This window comes from Mesoplodon densirostris, chromosome 4 (assembly GCF_025265405.1).
Source record: "Mesoplodon densirostris isolate mMesDen1 chromosome 4, mMesDen1 primary haplotype, whole genome shotgun sequence".
Classification (NCBI taxonomy): domain Eukaryota; kingdom Metazoa; phylum Chordata; class Mammalia; order Artiodactyla; family Ziphiidae; genus Mesoplodon; species Mesoplodon densirostris.
This window is the reverse complement of record NC_082664.1, coordinates 7,016,989-7,040,133: the sequence shown is the minus strand read 5'-3', so window position 1 is coordinate 7,040,133 and position 23,145 is coordinate 7,016,989. Positions and strand designations below refer to the sequence as shown.

General features: G+C 46.0%; 1 long non-coding RNA gene and 1 other non-coding gene across 3 annotated transcripts; both read right to left on the bottom strand.

Moving 5' to 3' along the window:
- Positions 1 to 382: 382 nt before the first annotated feature.
- Positions 383 to 23,145, bottom strand: LOC132488985 (uncharacterized). Of its 2 annotated transcripts, XR_009531832.1 has the most exons (4): positions 23,011 to 23,145; positions 22,331 to 22,418; positions 16,731 to 17,045; positions 383 to 2,910 (listed from the first exon to the last, which is right to left on the bottom strand). It is a non-coding gene; the product is annotated as an uncharacterized LOC132488985 (long non-coding RNA). The 2 variants fall into 2 exon arrangements; XR_009531831.1 differs by lacking the exons at positions 383 to 2,910; positions 16,731 to 17,045 and adding an exon at positions 21,154 to 21,519.
- Positions 14,693 to 14,765, bottom strand: TRNAE-UUC (transfer RNA glutamic acid (anticodon UUC)). Its single transcript has one exon. It is a non-coding gene; the product is annotated as a tRNA-Glu (tRNA).

Genomic DNA, 23,145 nt, shown 5'->3' with positions numbered 1-23,145 from the left:
CTCCTATTCATACTTCAAAAGTCAGCTCACATGTCACCACCCAGATGAAGGCTTTCACAGATACACCAACAGAGTTAATTTTCTTTCACCTGCTGTTAGCCTGAAATTGCACCATCAGCATTCCATTGAGTCAAGCCAAAGTTTCTTCATTCATTTCTCTTTCATAATGGCACAGACAGCAGACCAAACCCTAACTTTGACTTCAGGGCTTTTTTCAAGCTTGCTTTATAATCTTAGAAATGTCATCTCCCATTTGCAACTATCCCCTCTTGGAGGGATTCGCCACTTGGGGAGCTGCTACAGAAATATCTTGACCTCTTCATGATCACCATCTGCCCTGGGCTTTTTCCATCTGACGATCCATCCATTCCCAAAGTAACAGAGACTGAGAATGACCTCACCCTTCAAGAGGGACCCCTCCTTCTCCACTCCTTGGGTGACTTTCCCATTGTAGACCCACTATATCCTGAGCTGTCACAGAAAGCACAGCATTGCCATGACAAAAGTTATACACATAAAGAGAGCAACATAAGAGGGGACAGGGGGGAGTTATTCCATCCCAAACAAACCCCATAATGGACACAAGAGTTTTCATCCTTATACCCTTAAGTGTGGGGACAGCCGAGGCTGTGGTAGAACTTCACATTTATCCACACAATTCTTTGGCAAGTTGTCTTCAACAGATAAGACATGTGAGGCACAGAATGGTAACATGACTCACACAGGGTCCTCCTGTAATTTCAAGTCCTGGGCAGAAACAAGCCACAAAGAGTCCTTCTGGTTTCTAGTTCATTGCTCAGAAATTCATGGAAAGGCAAGCCATGCAGCTTGATCATAATCCATGAGTGTGTGGGCAATTAAGAAGTGACAGGAGAGTGCAAAGGAGTCTTCTTAGCCACAGGAAAATGATCAACCTCCATCAACAAGAACAGATCCCCCAAAACACACCACGAAGGGAAATAAAAATGGGTTCCTGATGGTCCTGTACAATATGGTACAAGATACTATTTATGTAAATATGTAAAGAAAGGCTTAGTCACAAAAACAATACTACATATTGTGTGTGTGTGTGTGTGTGTGTGTGTGTAATTTTTGTGGCTTGGAAGGAAGGACCTCAAACTTATAATAATGGCTACTTTTGTGGAAAAGGGAATGGACCAGGATGGGAGTAGTGGTCATGGGAGACAGCTGGAGATTTATCTAAACAGTTCTAATAGTTTTTAAAGTGTCTGCTGGCAGACTCTTTCAGCTATACTCCTAGGAAAGGAACTGAAACAAATATGGAAAAAATGGCAAATGGTTAATTTGGGGTTTTAGGAATGTAAAGTGACTGTAATATTTTTTCAGAAAAAAAAGAAACACTCTCAAAGAATTCTGAGTTCAGATCCCGTCTATGCTGCTAACAAGCTATGAGACTGTCAGCGATCCCCTTACCCTCTGTGTGCCTCTGTTTCCTCACTGCCGTCTGCAGGGATTGGGTGGCTCCCAGGTCTTAGCCCTCTGAGCTCTGCACACAGGCGGGTCAGATCCCTGCCTAATCAGTTGTCTTTTTCCAGCCAGATTGAAATTAAGCCATGTTTTAGTTTAATTTTTTTGTGATGTTTCATGTGGAAAGGGTATCAGTTGTGCACAGGCTAAAGGCAAGAAAAAAAGGAAGGAAAGAGATGGGAGAAGAAACAATCAACTCCAGATTCATGGTGAGAGGCAGCCATGGGGTCCTGCAGACTCCGCCTCTCTTCTACCTGTGTGTGCGTATCTGCATGTGCACATGCGCACACACACACATCACATGGCGGGGCTGTAGAAGTGACAACCACCAGCCTGCTTCTGCGGAATGACCCCCAGGGATGAGATGTCTCCATCCAGGGACCAGTTCAGCCCATTGGCAAGAACCTCCCTCTAGAGCCATACATCCCAGGACCTCCAGCTCCTATCACCCAGGGTGATATGCAGAGAGGATCACATGTCCCATCCACTGGAGTCCACACAGTGTAGGCCACTCCGATCTACCTATTTCCATGCCACCTCCCAGTGAGGTTGGACTAAAAGCCCTCACTTGCATGAAATACTCTGAGACAGCTGTAGTCTGATTGGATCCCAGGGGCCACCAGCCAGAGAGGAAGAAGTGAGGCTGGACTCCTACTCCTAGTAATAATGAAAAGCAGAAATCTGCCCTGTGTGGCTGGTGTTGGGCTGAGCACACCACATGCTTTTTCTCACTAGTTCCCCATCAGCCCAATGCCATAGGCAGAAAAACCACAGTTTGGAGTGATCTGCCCAATATACACCCTGCCAGGCCAGCAACCCGGCCCAAGTTCAAAGCTCTTTGCCCTGGAAGATGTCCCCACACCTCTGCAGTGCAGCAAGTTTGGAAGCCATGTGGGGATGGGCCCCAAGCCCTCTTTGTCGCATTCACACCATTTCCATTTAGAACGTTCTCAACTGTTCGAGGCAATAAGCAGCAACAATTCAGCCGTCAAGATGCTTGTAGGAGGAAGAAAGGCCACTTTGGGGTCATCAAGAGAGCTGTGCAATCTCTTGCCTTCTTTGTCTGTAAATTGGCACAAGGATGCCCACCTGGTGGTGCTCCAGGGAGGATCAGGTGAGACAGCAAGCGAGAAGATGCTCAGGAAATTCCTCCCACTTCGGGTCAACCTGGTAACAGTTACAGTGGCCCTGACCCGTTCTCTCCTGGTCGCTGAGCCAGACCGCGTGTTCCAATGAGAAGCAAACTTGAGGACTTGACCCTGGCTGCCTCAGGTCTAGCTGTGCCTGCAGAGTTGCAGGATGTGGTCAGCTCAACAGCGAGGCATGTAGAAAAGAGCTTCCCAGAGGCCTTTGCAACAAAGCCGCAAGTTGGGGAGATAATTTGTTGCCTTTGCTGTCTTTTCATAAGGCTGCCTCTTAAGGCTACCAAAAGGAAAAAAAAAAAAAAAAGTCATGTTCTTCCAAAATGCAATTCCTTCTCATGAAAGGGTAAGCATGGAAATTATTAGGTCTAAGAGACAATCTCCTTTGCCAACTATGAAATCTCACCAGGACATTGGACGGTCTGCCCAGAGAGAAGAATCTGAACTCCTTTATGAGAGCACCAGGCAGTCCTTTCGGTATTAGTAAAACATACCTCATCCAGTCAAGGAGCAAAACCAAAACAGCTTAGAAGAGCTGCTCGGACATCAAACCCATCTTACAAAATAGGACTTTGATGAGTTCCATGTAAACGAATCCAAAACATGTGATTTAAAGGTCCTCAAAGCAGAGGAGGCTTGGAAATGGGTAGAACTGTCCTTTATAAAACCACACTTGGGGCCGTACCAAACACAAACGTTTGAAAGATTTGTAACTATGGTCTGGAGACCCAGCCATTAATTCTGCAGCTCAGAGTGGACTCTGGTTGACTATAGGAAAAGCTAATGAAATCCACAGATGAAACCCTGCTGGCATGACCCACCCATCTGCTCAGGCGTCTGCAAAGGGAAGTGGCACCGACACCGTCTCTCACACCACACCTTACTTCCTCTTTCTTGTCATTCCCAAATCAGTGTGGCTTTGGAGCAAAGGATTCCTAAGTGACAGGGAGGGTAGGCTGCATGCTGTCCTCACTAAGCCTCTGCTGTGTGTCATTAAGGTCATACCTCCTCTCGTCTCTGGTTCTTCCTTCAAGACCAGGACCCATATCATAGCTGGGTGGCCAGGAAGGAGAGGCTGGAGCCCAGAGCTTTTGAAAAGTAGCCAAGGTAGGTAACGGGAATGGGACCAGAGAGGGAAGTGACAGGAGACAGGCACAGAGTCACAGCCTCATTCTCGGGAGGCTCAGGACAGTGAGCAGGACTCCTGTCGGGGAGCAGACCTTGTCTCTGAAGCCTAAGCAGAGAGAGAGATGGAGAAGACAAGAGTCCAGATGTTAATGTATACACAGTCCAGTTCGCTGGGAAATAGGCTTCGAGCTTCTGAGAGTTGTATTCAGGAGTGCCCTTGGGAGCAACATGTCAGGAGGGGTAGAAAAAGAGTTGAGGAAAGCAAGACTGGACAGAGGGAAAAGTTGAATTGTGGTTCAGTTATAAGGGGAGCAGATGCTGATCCCATAGGAAATTCTAGATCTAAGATGGACCTTCAGAGATGGTCCAGTTGCAGGCACAGGTGCTGGGCTTTTGTACCCTGGCATTATCCAGTCATCCATCAGGATGAGGGTGTGTAACCTTGGCCAAGGAAGCTTTTTGAGGCTGAGGGCAACGTCCAGAGTGGAATGATATAGCCAACACTCCAAACATCTGAGAAGGTTATTGCTCCTGCCCTGAACTGGGATCTCGGTCACTCACCACAGCATCTACTACAGTCCATCCCATGTGCCACCTGGACCCACTAGTTTCATGCACTAAGTTCACTCTATCTGGGAATAGCTGTTCCAGGATTCTGGTTGGTCTCTTTTTCCTGGGAAAAATGATAAGAGGAAGGTTATGGGACAGACTACAGCTGCTGCTGCTGCCCAGGTATCGTAGCCACATCTAATACCCCTCATTCCATCCTCTGCTATGTGTCCTGTATGCTGTGATTGTTGGCCAGCATCTCTCTGGGTCCAGGTGGCTGACCTGAGATGAACCATCTCATTTCACCAGCAGTAAAATCTAACTTAAGGAAGCAAGGGAAGTAGGACTGGACAGAGGGAGATGCTGAATTCTGATGAGTCCCACTCCATCCTAATTAGGGAGCTGACCCTGGCATAGCATATCTGCAGGCTTTGAGGGTTCAACTTCTTCTGAACACTCTGCCGCTCTTATAATTAAGACCTGGGCACAGCAAAGGAAACCATAAACAAAGCAAAAAGACAGCCCTCGGAATGGGAGAAAATATTTGCAAAAGAAGCAACTGACAAGGGATTAATCTCCAAAATATACAAACAGCTCATGCAGCTCAATATCAAAAAAACAAACAACTCAATCAAAAAATGGGTGGAAGATCTAAATAGACATTTCACCAAAAAAGAAAATCAGATGACCATCAAACACATGAAAAAATGCTCAACATCACTAATTATTAGAGAAATGCAAATCAAAACTACAATGAGGTATTACCTCACAACGGTCAGAATGGCCATCATCAAAAAATCTACAAACAATAAATGCTGGAGAAGGTGTGGAGAAAAGGGAACCCTCCTACACTGTTGGTGGGAATGTAAATTGGTACAGCTACTATGAAGAACAGTATGGAGGTTCCTTAAAAAACTAAAAACAGAGCTACCATATGACCCAGCAATCCCACTCCTAGGCATATATCCGGAGAAAACCATAATTGAAAAAAATGTATGCACCCCGATGTTCATTGCGGCACTATTTACAATATCCAGGACACGGAAGCAACCTAAATGTCCAATGACAGATGAATGGATAAAGAAGATGTGGTACATATATACAGTAGAATATTACTCAGCCATAAAAAGGAATGAAATCTGCAGAGATGTGGATGGACCTAGAGATTGTCATACAGAATGAAGTCAATCAGAAAGAGAAAAACAAATATCATATAATATTGCTTGTATGTAGAATCTAGAAAAAATGGTACAGATGAACTTATTACCAAAGCAGAAATAGAGTCACAGACGTAGAGAACAAACTTATGGTTACCAAGGGGGAAGGGAGGGTGGGACGAATTGGGAGATTGGGATTGACATATATACACTACTATGTATAAAATAGATAACTAATGAGAACCCACGGTATAGCACAGGGAACTCTACTCAATGATCTGTGGTGACCTAAATGGGAAGGAAATCCAAAAAAGAGGGGACATATATGTACATATAACTGATTGAATTTGCCATACAGCAAAAATTAACACAACAAGTAAAGCACCTATACTCCAGTATAAATTAAAAAAAAAAAAAAAAGACCTGGACCTGATCCTCAACTTGTCTACCCTCCAGGAGGATGAGTCTCTTTATAAGTTTCCCTCTGGCCATCACACCTAGCCTTTAACTGATGCTTAGTCACCGGGCTATAGCCGTGCCTTGTCTCTCTGTAATGCAGTGGTTGCCCCCAGCAATAAGCATCCAGTTCCACAGTACTTCTAATTACTATCCCCTCCCTCCTCACCTGAGAAATTGCACCTGCCAGGGCCTCCTTTTCTCTAATATCCCATCCCATTTCACCACCAACAAAAGGATTGACAATTGCCATACTGCAGCATGCCAGCGGCTATCCACATAGAACCTACTACCAGTGATGGGGTCTTCACTGCCAGTCAGCAAGCAGGAGATCCAGCTCCAAAATCCTATTCTAGAGTCCATGTCCTAGGACAACTTCATTAACACTGGTTAATGGGTTCCCAGGTAACAGACCCTGGAATGAGATCTACATGCTGGCAGTTTATTGAGAAAGGCTGAGCAGAGGGAGAAGTTGAACTGTGATGCAGTCACAGTAAAGTTCTCAGCCCACCCCATGGGTTATCCTACTCTGAACCTGGGATAACCCATCAGAGATGTCCTGAATTGAGATGAGGGGGCCAGGCCTTTATATCTCCAATCACAGTCACTATATTGGACCTATTGGAGGAGAGAGTCACTCTGGGCTAGGCAGCTTCCTTCAGGCAAGAGCAATTCCCAGAAAGGGATACAGTTCTGAGCCAGCCCAGGCCAATAACCCCGGTAGCTAGGAAATGAATTCCTTGGTCCTAAAAGTGTCCACATGTCATGAACCACAATATCCACTACAGGGTCTGTCCTCCCCGGGAGACAAGAGGAAATTCATCACCACACAATCAAGTATGAAATTTCAAGCCATGTGAGGTGCTATGATGGGTTTGTGCATCAAGGTACATGGAGCTCCATGCACTCATCGGAACCTCTGAGCTCATCTGGAGGGTTAGGGAGGACTTCCCCATGGAAGAGGACTTGAGCTGATAGACTCCCCAGGAATGAGTAGGCAAGGGGTCAGTGAACACAGGAGGGGGCAAAGCCATCCAGCAGAAGATGGCCAGGTGTGAGCAAAAGGTGACGTGTGGGTGGGAGGGAGGTACTGATGAATCACAATAAGGTCAGGGTAGCTGGGCTGAGAGCAAGGGGGACCCTAGCCTGAGATAAGCCAGGTCCAGCAATGCCTGGGGAGCCACAGTAGAGACTTTGTTCTTTATCTAAAGAGCTACTGAGGATGCATTGAAGGGTTGGAGAGGAGCATCAGCCTGAGGACCCAGCACACAGGTCCCTCAGGTGGGATTTCCTACTCGAGTACCAGCCCCTAGAGATCTCAATACTTGGAAATGTGGATCCATGTGTGGTCAGTGCTGTCTGCTCTAGACATAATATGACCCGGACTGAAATGGCTCAGGACATGGTTAGGGGAGGGGTCAGTAGAGAAAACTGGTCAGGAAAACAGCCCGGAGTAAGACCTGGCTGGTGTTAAAGGAACATGTGAAAGATTGGGGAGCAATAACCACGGAGGTCAGGCTGAGTCCTGTCTACGGTGGGGGCAGCGCCATGGAGGGTGGGCTGCTTTGGGGCAGAACAGGCCCAGGTGGCTTCCGGGCAAAAGTGGCTGTGGAGAAAGGCACTGGCGGGAAGAGGGTGCTGCATGGAGTGCCCCGTTCCGGGAAGTGGATTCCGTAGAGGAAGGAGAAGAAGGCTGGTGGGACCAGGTCCCAACATGCTGTGCACCAGGCTGAGGAACCTGCCCGTCGCCAGGGAGAGGTGAGAGCTAGTAGCCTCTGGAGGCCCCATGTGGGATCAAAGATGGCAACTCTGCAGGCAGTGTAGTGGAGGCTTGTGGTCGGCAGAATAATGGCCCCCAAAGATGCCCATGTCCTGATCCTCAGATCCTGTGAATCTGTCACTTTGGATGGCAAAAGGGACCTTGCTGATGTGATTAAGTTAAGGATACTGAGATGGGGCAGTGATCCTGGGTGATTTTGGTCCAATGTCATCACAGAGATCCTCATGATACAGGCAGGAAGGTCAGAATCAGAGATTTGAAGACACGGTGCTGCTGGCTTTGAAGGTGGGGAAGATGCCACGCACCAAGAACTGACAACTTCCAGAAAATGGAAAAGTCAAGGAGATGTAATGTCCCCTAGAGCCTCCAAAAGGAACCAAGTCCTGCAACACCCTCTTTTGGTCCGATGGGACCCATTTCAGGCCTGTGACTGCTGGCAAGAGATGAGGGGTTGGTGGATATTGGGTTGTGGGCAGTGGGGAAGGAGAGGAAGCCAGAGATGTGAGAAGCAGCCATGGGCGTGGGGGGCACCAATGGCCGTAGATAGTGAGAGAGGGAACCAGCGTGGCCCACAGGTTTTTGGTGGGCACTGCTCATGCAGAGGGGAAAGGGAAGAGAAAAAGAAACAGGAACTGGAGGAAAGGGTGATGTCTAAGGTTGGTGACAATTCCTTTGGAATGCAATCCAACTAAGTTCTCCCCCAGATCGCCTTTGAGATGCTCTGAAGGTTGGGTGAGGGAGGAAGAGGAGGACAGTGCCACGTGCTATGATTCAGCCTCATGAAGGTACCAACTATGGAAAGGCTGGGAGGCAAGGAGACCAGGTTTAGGCCTGTGACACCAACCCTCTGCCCAGCATCCCCTCGGATGGGACACACCTGCTTGAGTATCTTCAAATTCAGGGTAACGCATCCCTCAAACAAGGGTGGGTGGGTTTGGCTCAGCTGCTTTCAAAGCTCTTCCTTAGTCTCTGACGAAGTCAGCTTCCTATTGACGTGTGTCTCGTTTTCCTCTCCCAAGCCCCTCTGATGCCTGTGCCCTCTTTTCTTAGGCAGCCCCACCCCTGGAAAATTGTGGGCAGGATCATGTACTACTCCCAGTGAAACAAGCCCACTGCCCTTCAGGCACTCACTCAATCCTTCCCCTCTTGTACAGGTGACAAGACCTCCCTGACCTCCCATTGATGGCTTTACTGTACCTATCCTCCAGTTTGCTTTTTTTTAATTTTAAACTATGCCCACTCCCAACTCTGAACTGATCTAACACCTGAGGCATAAGGGAACAAAGCAGAAAAGCCCAGAGCTCCCATCTCCCTCGTTCGAAACTCTGACCCCCTTGTAATGCAGCCTCAAATCCCATTAGCTTTTTATGAACTGTCATGTCCTCCAATGGACCTATATTGAATAAGATCCCGAGGGCACTTCCGTCACGTGTTTCTACAAAGCTGAGTCGCCCCATCCTGACCTTGCACTTTGGTTATTTGAACCGATGCGTGAGACATAGCATTTATCCAGGTTCCACAGTGTAAAGGGTTTTGTGGTCGTGGGTCTGTCTTCCCCACTGGGTTCAGCCTCCTCCAGAGCAGCGGTTCTATCCTGTGCACATCAGAAACGCTAGGACCTGCCATAAAAAGTTACAGCCAATGGGAAAGGGGAGAAAAGAGAGAGAATGAACGAAGAAGAAGGAAAGATGGGAAGGGCAACAAAAGCCAGAAGAGCAGGAGGGTGGTGGAAAGAGCAGAGGAGGGGACCGAGGGAACGTGTCACACCTGGAGGAGCTCAGGTAGGCCTGGGGCATGATGGGAGGTAACCTAGGTGGCAGGCATGGCTGAGAGTGGCAGGCAGGCTCAGGATCGCGGGAGCCCAGGGCAGGTCAGGGGAGGCTGTCACTTGGAGGTTCTGGACGGCAGAGCCGAGGCAGGGGAGGGGGACAGAGGCCAGATATATGGACCGGAGAGGGGGGGTGGCGGGAGAGTCAGGCACCATGCCGTTCAAGGCAGGGCCATCTGGTCTGTTCAGTCTTGTGGGAAGATGCCCTGGCTACTCTCTGATGTAGTGGACATGGGGTCTCTAGGCTGCAACAATATGAGGCCAGCCCCATCAGAAAGTGAGGTCGTGACTGTAACCAGGATTGTCACAGGGCCTGGAGTGAGGCTGGGCTGGGTCCTCCTGTGGGACCCATACAAGAAGCTGTAGGGAGCCCATGGGCTGGGGACACTGAGGCGGTGTGTGACAAAGAAGGAGGGGAATTAAATGAGATTATCTAGGAAAAACCTTCAACACGGTGCTCAGCACTTAGTAAATATTCATTTTATGGTGACAGTGATGGTGGTGGTGGTGGTTAAAATGAGGGAAATCAGGAAGAAAAAGAGTGAATTAAGGAAAACAGAGCAGAAAGGAAATAATCTGGTATCTACTGAGGGTCTACTATATGCTCTCGGCACCTACTAGCTGCCTTCACCTTTTATATTTCCATTAACCCTGCTCAGCAATTTTATGAGATGGGTAGTCTTACCCCATTTTACTGATGGGGAAACCAAGGCTCAAAGGATGAAGACAGCTACCCAACAGCAAATTGCTAAGGCAGGATTCAAGGTTTGTGTGATTCGAAAGCTCCTGCCTTCCAGTGAGGAGGAGATACGGAAGCGGGTGATGACCAGCTCCAGGGAACCACCTGGCTACACACAGAGAACCCAGATATGGGTTTTGAACCCAGGGAGCTCCGAGGGTGCGGTGGGGCGGGAGGAGGTAGTCTGACCAATGACCCCATCAAATGCAGACCATGCCACCCTAGAGTATACACAGCATCCCAGGAGCTCAGAAGAGTCAGGAAGGGAAGACTTCCTGGAGGAGGTGATATTTGAACGGAGCTGTGTGATGAGCATCCATTTTCCCAGAAGATGGGGGCCCATTTGGTTCAAGGCAGCATTTGGAAATGGGCAGCTCTCTGAGGATCTGTCTTATCCTCTCCCCTGTCCCTAACTCACCGACCTTCCACAGCAGAGTCCAAATCAGCAGTAGTTGCTCCAAATGTACTGCTAACATCCTCCCCAGTCTTTGTTCCTCCTTCTCTCCAAGAAATTTTCAGACTCCATCATCCCTATCACAGGACATCCACTCTCTGGCTAGGAAAAGAGCTCTTTTGGCCAAGCCAGCTACTGGCAATGGGTCTCCACCAGAGGAGAAAGAAGATTTCTAGGTTTGGGGCAAGGGTATAAATCAATTGGCAGAGTACAATAGGAATAGAATAAATAGTATCTCATCCAAATCAGTTACATAATATTTAAAAAGCAGCTCTCAAATAGGAAGAGCATTTATCTATTATGAACATTTTCCATTTTTAGTGGTAATTGAAGTTTTTCATCCACAGCTCGTGCTAAAAGCACCAACACATTGTGATCGTCCCCACCCGTTCGAATGCAATTAGAGAATTTAATCAAACTCCACTGCAAGTGCAGTGCCAGCCAGGCTATTTTTGAATTTTTCCATCTAGCATCATTTGGGGACTTTTTAATTGTTAGTTGGGTTTATTTATTGAACTCGGGCTTAAAAGAAAAATAAACAGCAAGGAGGCAAGAAGTGGCTGGAAAGGCAAGAAGAATCCAATCTGTGCAATTTAATAAAGTCTGTCCTTGTTAGCTCCAGCGGTGGCGAAATTCCAGTGAATTCAAATTTCAACCTGGTCTCTAAACATCACATTATTTACATCTTTCATCTATTATGATATTTTAAATAAGATTGTTATAAAATTGCCCCAACTTTGGGCAACCGTAGATCATAAAATAGGAATATTATTGCATTAAAAGAGAGGAGCTGTATCTCATTTAAAACACATAAGCACATAATTTCATAGATTTCATATCTGTAGCTGGATATCTATCTATGAACAATGAAATTGTCCCAAAATTAAAAGCCTTCTGGCTATATATTTGTAAACACAATCAGATCACAATCCAATAATGGGCCCCTTTTGAATTAATGTGCATCACGTGGCCTTCCTATCATTACATTTATAACTTTCCTTTTGAACAGCTCACTGCCTTCTCTTTGTCTCCATAAAAATGCAGGGGTTTTCTTGTTTCCTTCAGCTAATGGTATCTAAAACCATGTTTTTTTAAGGCAAGAAAATTTGATCATGATTGTGAAAAATACCGACAGAAAGAAACGCACCCTTTTATACCTGCATAGATGGAGAGTCGCCATCTAATTTCTCATCACTTCTGACATAAAACACTTTGCATTTTAAAAAGAAACTGTCACCTCGCTCATTTTTATGATTCTGATAATGAGAATGGGACTTATATTGTTAACCAGGAAAGTGCAGTGATTTTATATGCACATTAAAAGGAAAAGACTGTTCCTTTAATTTAGATCATTTAAAACAAAACTTCCCAAGTGGCAACATTTTCGTTGCAATTCATTCATCTATTGCAGTTCAGTGTTCATGGGAAAGCCTTTCCTGAGATACAGGGTTCAAAGTAAGTGAGTAAGGCATCCTCTTCCACAAACAAAGTCACATCCTGAGGGGACTGAAATGTTGTGTGATTTACTTCAGGGTATCTTAGAGAGTCCGGTGGAAGGAGTCCACACTGGGAGTCAGGAGAGCCAGTTACCACTGCTGCTCTGCTTTGTGTGAGATTTCCAAATGCATAAGGGGCACTCAGCCTCAAGTGACCAAAAGCCAACTCAATAAAGCAAAAAGTGGACTGTCTTGTGTATCTCCAAAGTCCATGGTGGATTGATTCAGGAATGGCTAGATCCAGAAGCTTCCACAATGCAATGGAAATCTAGTCTAGCCCCAACTCTTGGCTCTCTTTTCCTGTGTGTTGGCTTTATTTTTGGGATCCATGTAGTGGTCCTTAGTAGGTACAGGCTTGCATCATCCTTGCTGCTATTATGCTCACAGAAAATAGAATTCCTGTTTATTGGTCACACCAGTAAAAGCCCCAGTGTTCACTCCCATGGACCACCTGGAGCACCTATCCCTGAACTAATCATGGTGCCCAAAACAATGGAATTCACTGTGAGCCCTTGTCCAGGTCACCTGCACAATCTTGGATTAGTAGAATGAAATAATTCCCACCCAAATGACATGGATGGAGAGAGGGGCTATCACATGTCCTTAGGTATATTGGGGTTTCATAAAGTGATAAACCACTGGCTTAGGAAATAAATTCTAAAGTTCAGATACTAACCTGCTGCTTCCCACACATTCATCTACAAATTAAGATTTTAGTTCAGATTTCTGACTTGAAAGTTAGACTTCTGTCGGAGTCATTTGAACCTCTGTTTCTTAGTCTGTAAAATGATTATGACACTGCCTCTCCCACAGATTGTCAATGAGATTACATATGTGAAAGTATTTAGCAGAGTGCAAATAAAGAGCGTTATATATACTAAACCTTAACTACACATGATTATTATGAGATATTATGGGAAATGAATCAACAGATGACACCAGTCAGTATCCAAATGAGTCATAACAGATTACCTTAGTCATATCTGCCTCTGTGTCTGACAATTCTCAAGGAGATAAGCATTGGGGTCTATAATATCATCTAATCATAGTTAAATAAATGACCTTTATAACCAAATTCAATGCATATGACCTTGTCCTCGATCCCATTGTATGGCTCCAATTCTTTTAGACTTAACCTGAGTTCTAAAGTACTTCAGATATTCTTGGGAAAAAGATAGGAACAGGAAAGGTCAGTTTACAGCTGTTATTAGAATTTGAGTCCAGAGAATGGGCAGCTCAGATGGGTATCTCTCATTTTAGACTGGGGATGAAAAAAAAAAATTAGGTTTGCCTTTCTCCTGCATTGTGATTGCTTCACTTTGTTTAGAATGTTGACTTCATTTGTTTAATAAATATAATACATGATCATTGTGAAAATACACCAGCAATACATAAAAGTCCAAAAGGGCCAGTAAAAAAATTATCTAAAATTCCACCACTCAGAAACAATGGTAATTGATATTTGGTAAACATTGTTCCAGCCATTATTCTATGTTCAAAGATAGATAAAAGGACAGAGAGATGATAAAGTGAAAGAAAGATAAGGGGACAAAAACATGAACATGTTATGCACATTATTTTTAATATTTAAAAGTACTAAACTCTCTTATATTTTAATTGACTGGAAGAAGAAAGAAGCCAAAGTAAAATTGAAAGACTTATTTCAGATCCATTTTCTTCACTACATGGGATATGATCTCCTTCCTAAAAGATCCCTCTAAATTAAGAAAAGAGATTATAGCACACTTTGAATTGGAGTCATCTTTAAATTACATTTTAATTTTAGACTATTAACTCCCTGATATGAAGAAGGAAGAAATTAACACCATATACTTCTCCCTCCCTACCTCTCAACATACTTCTGTTATCTTACTATTGTCCAGCTTTACAATATTTATGTTTTGTTCAGTGAAAAACATTTCAGTTGGTCAGCCTTAGTCTTATATTTATTGATAATAACTATGATAGTTACCATCTAACCATGATGTCACCATTCCTGCATTATTTATTTTAGTTCATCTTTTTGTTGTAATTTGTTAAAATACAAAATAAATTAGGATGTTTAATTGGGGAAATAAACTATGTTTATTTTCCCTGAAAGACTCCTAAGGTGGTACAACCTGTGAGTTTGTGCATGCTTGTCAATATTTCTAAAACCTTTATATCTGAATTTTAAGACAATATAACTTGGCTTAAATCTTTTTTTCTGATTGAAATAAAGAAGTATTTGTTTGGGGTTTCTTAGGACTGGCTTAAAATTCTTGAAGACCACCTTTTATTCCTACCTTTACCACTTGGTAGACATTAGTCTTCTCGCATTCACTATAGTTGTGGAAAATTCTAAGATAACCCTTTTTTTCTCCTTTATATCTTAAAATTTGTATTTTCTCCTAGAAGCCAATAGAATTCTATCCTTACTCTTTTTTTTCTTCTTCTTCTTTTTTTGGCTGTGCCACACGGCTTGCAGAATCTTAGTTCCCTCACCAGGGATTGAACCTGGGCCCACAGCAGTGAAAGTGCCGAGTCCTAACCACTGGACCACCAGGGAATTCCCTATCCTTACTCTTGAAATTCAGATTTTTCACAAGGGTGTACATTGGTGTTGCTCACTTATTCTATTTCATGTTTTCCTGGGATATCGTGTACCTTCAGATCAGCCCTTTATTTATCTAAGTAAAGTTTTCTTCAGTTATATCATTTAATATTTTTCTGTGTCATTTGTTCTGGTCTCTTCCTAAAGAGAGACAAATCTGTGCATTTGTCGTATTTCTTTTCTCTACCTGTCTATTATAAAGATACATCATCTTTTTAATCATTTTCGTATCCTTGTACTTTGAAAGTGGGAAAGTATTTTTGGTTGACACAATAACTAGGGCAGGGATGGGCATAACTGGCATTTGGGAGATGAGGGTTCAGAATCCTAAATGTCCTTCAACGTACTGGAATCTAGCCTTATGATGAATGTCCTATTCAAAATGCCAACAGGGCTGAAAGAGTTAGCCCAGCCATCATGTCTTTGATGATGCTTTCTGTCATGTTAATTCTAATTTTTTTAAGACTTTTTTTATGTGGACCTTTTTTTAAAAGTCTTTATTGAATTTGTTACAATATTGCTTCTGTTTTATGTTTTGGTTTTTTAGCCATGAGGCATGTGGGATATTAGCTCCCCAACCAGGGATCGAACCAGCACCCCCTGCACTGGAAGGCGAAGTCCCAACCACTGGACTGCCAGGGACGTCCCTGTCATGTTAATTCTAATTTTTAAAGACTCTAATGGTGCTTTTATTTATATAACATTTCTCTTTTTCACATCAGTTTTTTTCTTGAGTTCTGCCGACTCACTTTACCTCTGCTTATGTTGTCTTATAATTTCTTCTTGTGCTCTATCTTGAAAGGATTATACTTTCAATAATATTTTCAATATTATAGAGAAGTATTTGTCTAAACTTTTTGACTATTTTATGGGGCAATTTATGTTATATATTCCCTTGATGTAACTTTTGATGAACAACTTTTTCCCTCCATGTTTGCAGTTATTTCATTTTTAAGGTATAATAGGTCATAACCTAGTTCCTCTGTGTAACTAACTATGTGTTGACTTAGAGCAGAGGGGAAAGATAATGAACTCTGGACACTGCCTGTTGTCTGGAGCCTCTCTGTTGCTACATGTGGGATGTCTCTATCCTGAGAGATGTCTGAGGGATGTCTCTATCCTGTCTGATTTTCAGAAGGGAATTTCCCTTTTGGGGCTTCCCTGGTGGCGCAGTGGTTGAGGGTCCACCTGCTGATGCAGGGGACACGGGTTCGTGCCCCGGTCCGGGAAGATCCCACATGCCACGGAGCGGCTGGGCCCGTGAGCCATGGCCGCTGAGCCTGTGTGTCCGGAGCCTGTGCTCCGCAACGGGAGAGGCCACAACAGTGAGAGGCCCGCGTACCGCAAAAAAAAAAAAAAAAAAAAAAAAAAAAAGGATTTCCAGTTTCAAAGGGTATCTGTGCATCTCAGATCCGTTTTTGTAGCTGCATAACCTCAATCCTCAGTTTCTCAGGATAAATCTCAGGATATTATTATTATCCTCACAACAATGCCATGAGGGAGCTGTCACTGTCTTCATGTTACAGGTGTGAAAACTGAGACAGCGGTTAAACGGCTTTCCCACGCTTTCCCAGGAAACCAGTGGCAAAACTAACTTTTCAAAACCCAAACCTATGCTCAACCATGTTCCCAAAGCTGGAAAGATAACCTGTAGAGCGCTCTTCACCAAACACTTTCAGATTCACTAAAACTTTGAATCAAAAAGTACCCATTTTAGAGATAAAAAAAAAAAAGCTGAGTCCTGTAAGGCCACATGGCTAGTAAGTCACAGAGTCGGGACTGGAACATGAACCTATAGCAATCCAGTGCACCTGGAAAGATACAAATGGACCCGTTGATGTATGCCCCAATGCACCTGAATATGGGGACAGAGAGAGAGGAGGCAGGGAGGTGACAGGAAGGCAAGTGGATCCTACCCACCTGTGTAAGCACAGACGAGTCATTTCACCTCCTTGAGCCCCCACAGGAAGTGGCCATCAGAACTGCATCATCCATGTTAATTGAACAAAAAACTCTGCAAAACAGAATCTGCTCTCTTCTCTCAGCTCTGGTTTTAAAAATGTCTATCCATCAGTGCGTGCGTCTGTAAGGTCATCTCTCTTTCTCAGATCTAACTGCTTATCTGTCTAAACATCAGGAGAGCGTAAACAAAACATATTTATGTGTCTTTTTCTGGGTGGCAAGGATACAGGTGATTTTAATTTTCTTGGTGCATTTCTCCAATTTCATAATTTCCTGTAAAGAAAAAAACGTGTTATTTATATTACCAAGGGAAAACACAAGTCTTACAAAAATAGTGATCTTGTCGGGTTGTTGCAGGATGCCTGAGACAATGCGGGAGCGTGATGGAGCCAGGGTTCTGCAACCCCACAGGTGTGAGTTCATTTCCCTGTCCCTGGCCTCTGATTGCCGGCACGCTTCCTGTTGTCTCTGGACCTCCTCTTGCTCGTAAGTGGAATGGGGACAATATCAATTCTTGGATTGGCAGGAGGGTTTAATGGGGTTACCTATTTAAATGTCTCTCACGGCGTCGGGTAAACGGGAATCACTCCCCCAATGTCAGTTCCTTTGCCTTCGCCGAAAATTCCAGCTGTAACGTCTGCAAGCCTTTGAGACGTACAGGCCAAAGCTGCAGCCAAGGAGAACTCCTGAACAACACTGTTTATTTATACAGCGAGAAGATTGAAATCATTATGCTTTGACTGGCAGCAGCTATTTATAGGCCTTGCTCCCAGCGAGCTGTTGGGATCAGGGCTCTCCCCAACAAATTTACCAACTCCCGGGCTTGGCCATAAGCTCCATGGATGTCTGTGTAGGCCTCTGCTTCCCAACCACGTGAAAGAGGAATCCCTTCCCTGTTCTATTAAGTGAAAATCGTTGCCTACAGTAAACAAAGAAGGAGAGGGAAGGGGCCAGAGAAAACCCTCCCAAAATGATGGGGAGGAGCTTGGCATCAGGAGCAAATGCCAGCGTCCCTCCGCACAGCTCAATGTGCTGAGTCTAAGGACTAATTATGGATTTCATCACAGGTCCTGGATCTGCCAGAGGCTCATCTCTCTGTGAGTCCTTGGACATCACTCCAAATGCTGATGGAGCACAGATTCTGGATAAAGCACCGGGGTGTGTGTTGTGGGTGTGAACAGACAAGATCGGGATAAAGCCTGGGAAAGGACATGCCAGGTAGGGAAATCAGCAGGGGAAAGGTGGAGAGGCGGGAACAGTGAGTGGCTCCACTGGACAGAGCATGGGACAAGAAAGAACCAGCACAAGGAGGTTAAATAAAATCCACCAGGAATGCTGGCACCTAGTAGATGCCCCATAGATGCTCACTGGCCAGATATGTATATACTTTGGGAAAAATTAGGATGGAAGGAGGTCTCCAGAAAGGAGAATGTTGAAGCTTTATTTTTTTCCTCGAACCTTTGGCCTTCCCCAGTGTGCAGAGCTACAGGAAACCAACCTGGGTCTAGTCCTGGGGGGATGTGGGGTCCATAAAAGTCCCTTCCGCCTCCAGGCCAACTGAAGCCATTTTCTGAGGGCCCACGTACTCTGCAAATACCTTACACCAAGTTTTCCATCAGGGCATTGAGTAAAACCCAGACTATTTCTCTGATATATTTTTTTTAAACTTTCCTTTAAGTTCAACATGCATTTGAATTCAGGGGAAACATGGACCACATGTTTTTAATCTATCGACACTTAAATCATCAAAATGTTGGAGGCTGTTGGTTTGGAAGCCAACAGGAACACCAGAGCCTTTTTAAGACTTTCTTCTCCTTCTCTAGCAATCAGGAAGCAGCCTTTTTCCAAGAGGAAACCAAATCTCGACTCCAAAGGGGCTGCTGCGTTCAGTGCCAAGCCTGGCATGCTCCAAGGCCAAGCTGGCTTCAGACCTGTTTCAGTGGCCGAGGAGAAGGGGTGTGCAGGCTAAGAGGCCCCCCTCTCCTCACCCACCCTGTGCCACCAAAGACTCGGAGGAGAAAGGGAGGAAAAGGGAAAGAAAGAACAGCCACGGGCTTGAAGGCCAAGGCCCAGCAAGCGGTGGAACCACAGGCCAACCTAGAGGAAAATGCAGATCCTGGTTCCAGACACGTGCCCTGTGTGGACCACGGGCCGCTTCATCTCTGCTTCCACTTGGGAGAGTGGAAATCGACCCCCACTGCATGGAGCCGTTCCATAAGAGGAAAAGAAAATGAAGCAAGATGAAACAAGAGTAGATGCAAATATACATCCGGAAACACACATGCCAGGAACACACCTGACCGGACAGTATTCTATTCGCTTTTCCCACACTAGGAGCCAGACCCTGCCTCTGATCATCCTGGCACCACCATCCCACCTGCCGGCCTGTCCCATCTCTGCCTCACTGGCTGGAACAACTTCGGCAGGGATACTGCAACTCGGGCCACCAAAGGGTGAATTGATAAAGGTCGGAAGCCCCCCAGAGCCAGGACCACAGAGAGTCTATTGTGTAGTGAACAGAACTACCTTCTGATGTCAATGAGAGATCCTCGGTAAGAAATGGTCCAACCGCAGCAGCCATAATTGGTAACGGTCCATCCCTGTCCACCTAAGATTTATTTTGTGGCCCATTTCCTGTCATTTCCCCAGAGCAGGGGTCTGCTTATGTGTCATGGTGACACAGCCACCCCCTACCATCCCTGGCCTGAGGGAGAGCATCCCAACTCGTGCTCTCACCCATGGAAGCATGTTTGGGAGAATTGTGTTTATATTGGTGTTAGAGCTGAGGTCTAGATGAGCAGCCCTCCCAGGCCCCCACCCCCAGTCAACACCCCTGTCCCCAGCACCTACAAAAGTCTGGGAGAACCCATCCCTATTAAGTAATTTGCAGTCTGAAGAAATGGACAGTAGCACAGACCCTGGTGTCAGACAATTTAGGTTTGATTTCTGGCTCCATCACCTCTGAACTATGTGGCCCTGATCAAGTTACTGAGCATCTCTGTGCTCCAAAGCCCTCTACTGTAAAATCGGATAATAATAGTCTCCACTTGATAAGACTGCTGTGAAAATTAAATTAGGATACGCAAGGCACCAAGAACAATTTCCAGTATATAGTGACCCTGTGTGTGCTTGCTAGCTTCACTGTTAGTATTATTGGCTCAGAGTGACAACATCTGTGGGCACAAAAAAAGCACATGGCACAGAGGAAGCTCTCAACAAACATTAGTTGTCTTCCTTCCTCTCTGTTGTGTTACTCCTGCCCACCAATAGCAAACTCTGACCATCTGGGAAGCCTGAGATCATGGGATTTGAATGCTGGGGGCAGTGGCCAGTGGTGAGGTCAGATGCTCTTGTCCAAGTAGTGCCTTTGGGATATTTTGCCTCTTTTTATTTTTCTTTGTAATTCACCATCAACAGTTGAGTCTCCAATGCTCTGAAATCTCCTAGGAAGATGTTCCCACTTATGTCAGCAGCCCATCTCCCCAGAGTTGAAGATGCAGAGAGTAAATGCCCTCAACAGTCTGGACCACCCAGGACAGCACCCTTGACCAAGCAGCCCCTCCCATCAGCTAATTGAGGCTTGGAGAGGAGGCCAAAGGATGCTGGGCGGGGTAGGGAAGGAGATGGGGAGATAAAAGGGGAGTTGGTCCAGGAGGAACTGCAAATCTTAATCTTTTCGTTCTGCAGTCCCATCCAGAAATGAATCATCACTATTTGATTAAAAGTTGTTTTAAGATCGTCAGAGAAAGGTTACATTAAAAACAACAGGTCTGGCAGCTAGAGGAAAGGGTGAGCAAGGCCCTGTCTTGGACACGAGAATTAAGCATCAGAGTCAACCAAAGGTATCTCAAAGGAGCTGAACATTTCCCAGCACTCAAAATCTTAAAGAAAAAAGAAAAAGTGTTGCAATGGCCATTGTGTCAGGGAGCCATATATCACTCTGACAGTTGGGAACAGCTCTGACCAGAGAACAAGACGTGAAGACAGTCTTGGTGGATCCCGTCTTTCCTGTTGCCGTGGTGGGGATGGATGCAAGTGCGGACGGGTCAGCTCATTTGTATGGAGATGAACCATCATCATCGGCCCCCTCCTCTCACCACCAGCTGCACAAGGGATGGGCAGGTCTCAACCTCTGGCCCAAGAGCTGACGCCAAGGGAAGGGTAACTGGATGCCAGCGGTCAGCCTGAAGTAGAAGATGCAACATCAGCCGAACTTGGGTCCAACCCAACACATTTAAAGAATCCGGGGTCGCGGGAGGGAGGAGTGGAGAGGGAGCTGAACCCAAGGCACAGGCACAGACCACCAGCCTTGGATGCCATGGGCGCCACTGCCAACCAGGAGCCTTTTTTTTTTTTTTTTTTTTTATTTATTTAAGGCTGTGTTGGGTTTTCGTTTCTGTGCGAGGGCTTTCTCTAGTTGTGGCAAGCGGGGGCCACTCTTCATCGTGGTGTGCGGGCCTCTCACTGTCATGGCCTCTCTCGTTGTGGAGTATAAGCTCCAGACGTGCAGGCTCAGTAGTTGTGGCTCACGGGCCTAGTTGCTCCGCGGCATGTGGGATCTTCCCAGACCAGGGCTCGAACCCGTGTCCCCTGCATTGGCAGGCAGACTCTCAGTCACTGCGCCACCAGGGAAGCCCCCCGACCAGGAGCTTTGTGTGTTCCCCGCAGAAACAAAGACAGTGACGGAGCCTGTGCTGGTTGTCAGCAGGGATGGTGAGGCTTCCCCAGACCAGGCCCAAAGCAGGAGCTGAAACGAATACCTGTTCAGGCTGAATCTGAGCAGTTTCCTCCTCAGCATCCCAAGGCCCTGTTTCCCAAAGAGTCTATGGTCTCTGGTGATTTGGAAGAGAGAGAGGGACAGACAAAGAGATACAGAAGCAGATGGAGAAAGGAGAGAGAGCAAAAAGAAAACGAAAGAAGGGAAAAGGGAGAGAAGAGAAAACAAAACAAAACAAAAAGACAGGAAAAGACTTTCTGTGGTTGGACAAGTTAGAGAACTGGAGAGTTAGACAAAGTTAACGCCACGATGACAGCAGATCTTTTTCAGGTCCTTAAAGTGCTGGCGTGCCTTGTAAATCCCTAGGGAGGTAGCGTCTGTCTCGTCCCTGCCTCCTTGACCTCCTTCCCCACACACCATCCTTCGAGGCACACACTTGATGGGTGAGATATGCCATAGAGAGGGCTGCAAGGAACCTGCTCTTGGAGGGGCTGCAGCCAGGCTGGACCATGTTGAGCTGGGTCGTCCTGGGCATCTGGGCTGCGTCACTGTGAATGAAATGCCTAACTTCTCTCTATGCCTCATTTTACTCATCTGAAAAGATGGAATGATAAAACCCAGGCCCTCAGGTGCCGAGGAGGGAAGAAAATGGGCTCAGGGATGCAAAGAGCTAAGCATGGACTCGCCACTCGGAGGGTAACTTACACTGATTACACTCTTGGACCATCATATGCCCTGGCTGCCCATGGAAGAGTACTGACTGGTGATTAATAGGACCCTCACCTCATCCTTTCCAGAAAGTCCAAGGCAGGTCTGGACCAACCAGAACGTGGTCTCTCACCTTGGCTGGAAAAAGTCACTTTGCCTTTTTGAACCTGGGTTTCCTCATCTGTCAAATGGGTCTACGAGTCCCACCTCCAGGACTGGAGCTGAAAGAGGACAAGAAATGAGACCTGGCTTGTCAGCTTCAGAGAACCAAGTGGCCAGGAGGGAAATGGATGTGTTCTGAGGGGGTCCAGGGAACTTTCCAGGCATCTCACATCACACACACCCTCGTGCCGGGCACCTAGAAACCTTCCAAGCAGTCATTCTGAGGTCAGGCCTGGGAGGCAACACAAGAGACAGTCACGGGTGAGAAGATAAATGAGATGGGAAGCTGTTTGTCTCACAAACAGGAGTGGATGTTCAATCAATCCATCCAGAAGCAAGGCCAGGATTTATGACCAAGTCCTCTCTCCCCACCCGGAAAGTCCTTCATATTTTATAATCTGGCACGTCTTTAAAGGCCTTCAGATGGAACCAGAAACAAGTTCAGTCCTGAGTAGCACGGCCACGGCTTAGATGAAGCAAGATCCACCTTCTTGAGACCATTTCACTCCTGGGACAGACACCCTGAGCCCTGCAGATGATTTGAACAAGGCCCTCAAAGAGCAATGGAAAAAGCAGTATAAGTTCAAAGTCAGAAAGTGCTGCCTTCAAATCCAAGCCCCACAGCTTCGAATCTAAATGTCATTTGCTCACCTTTCCAAAGGCGTCTTCAGGTTGCCGTGCAGTCCGTGTGGGAGCTTGGGTCACTTCCCCACCCTCCACCCCCAGCTGGGAAGCCAGGGGCTCAAAAATGGGTGCTGAGCCTCCCAGAGAAGCTCCACGGCCCGG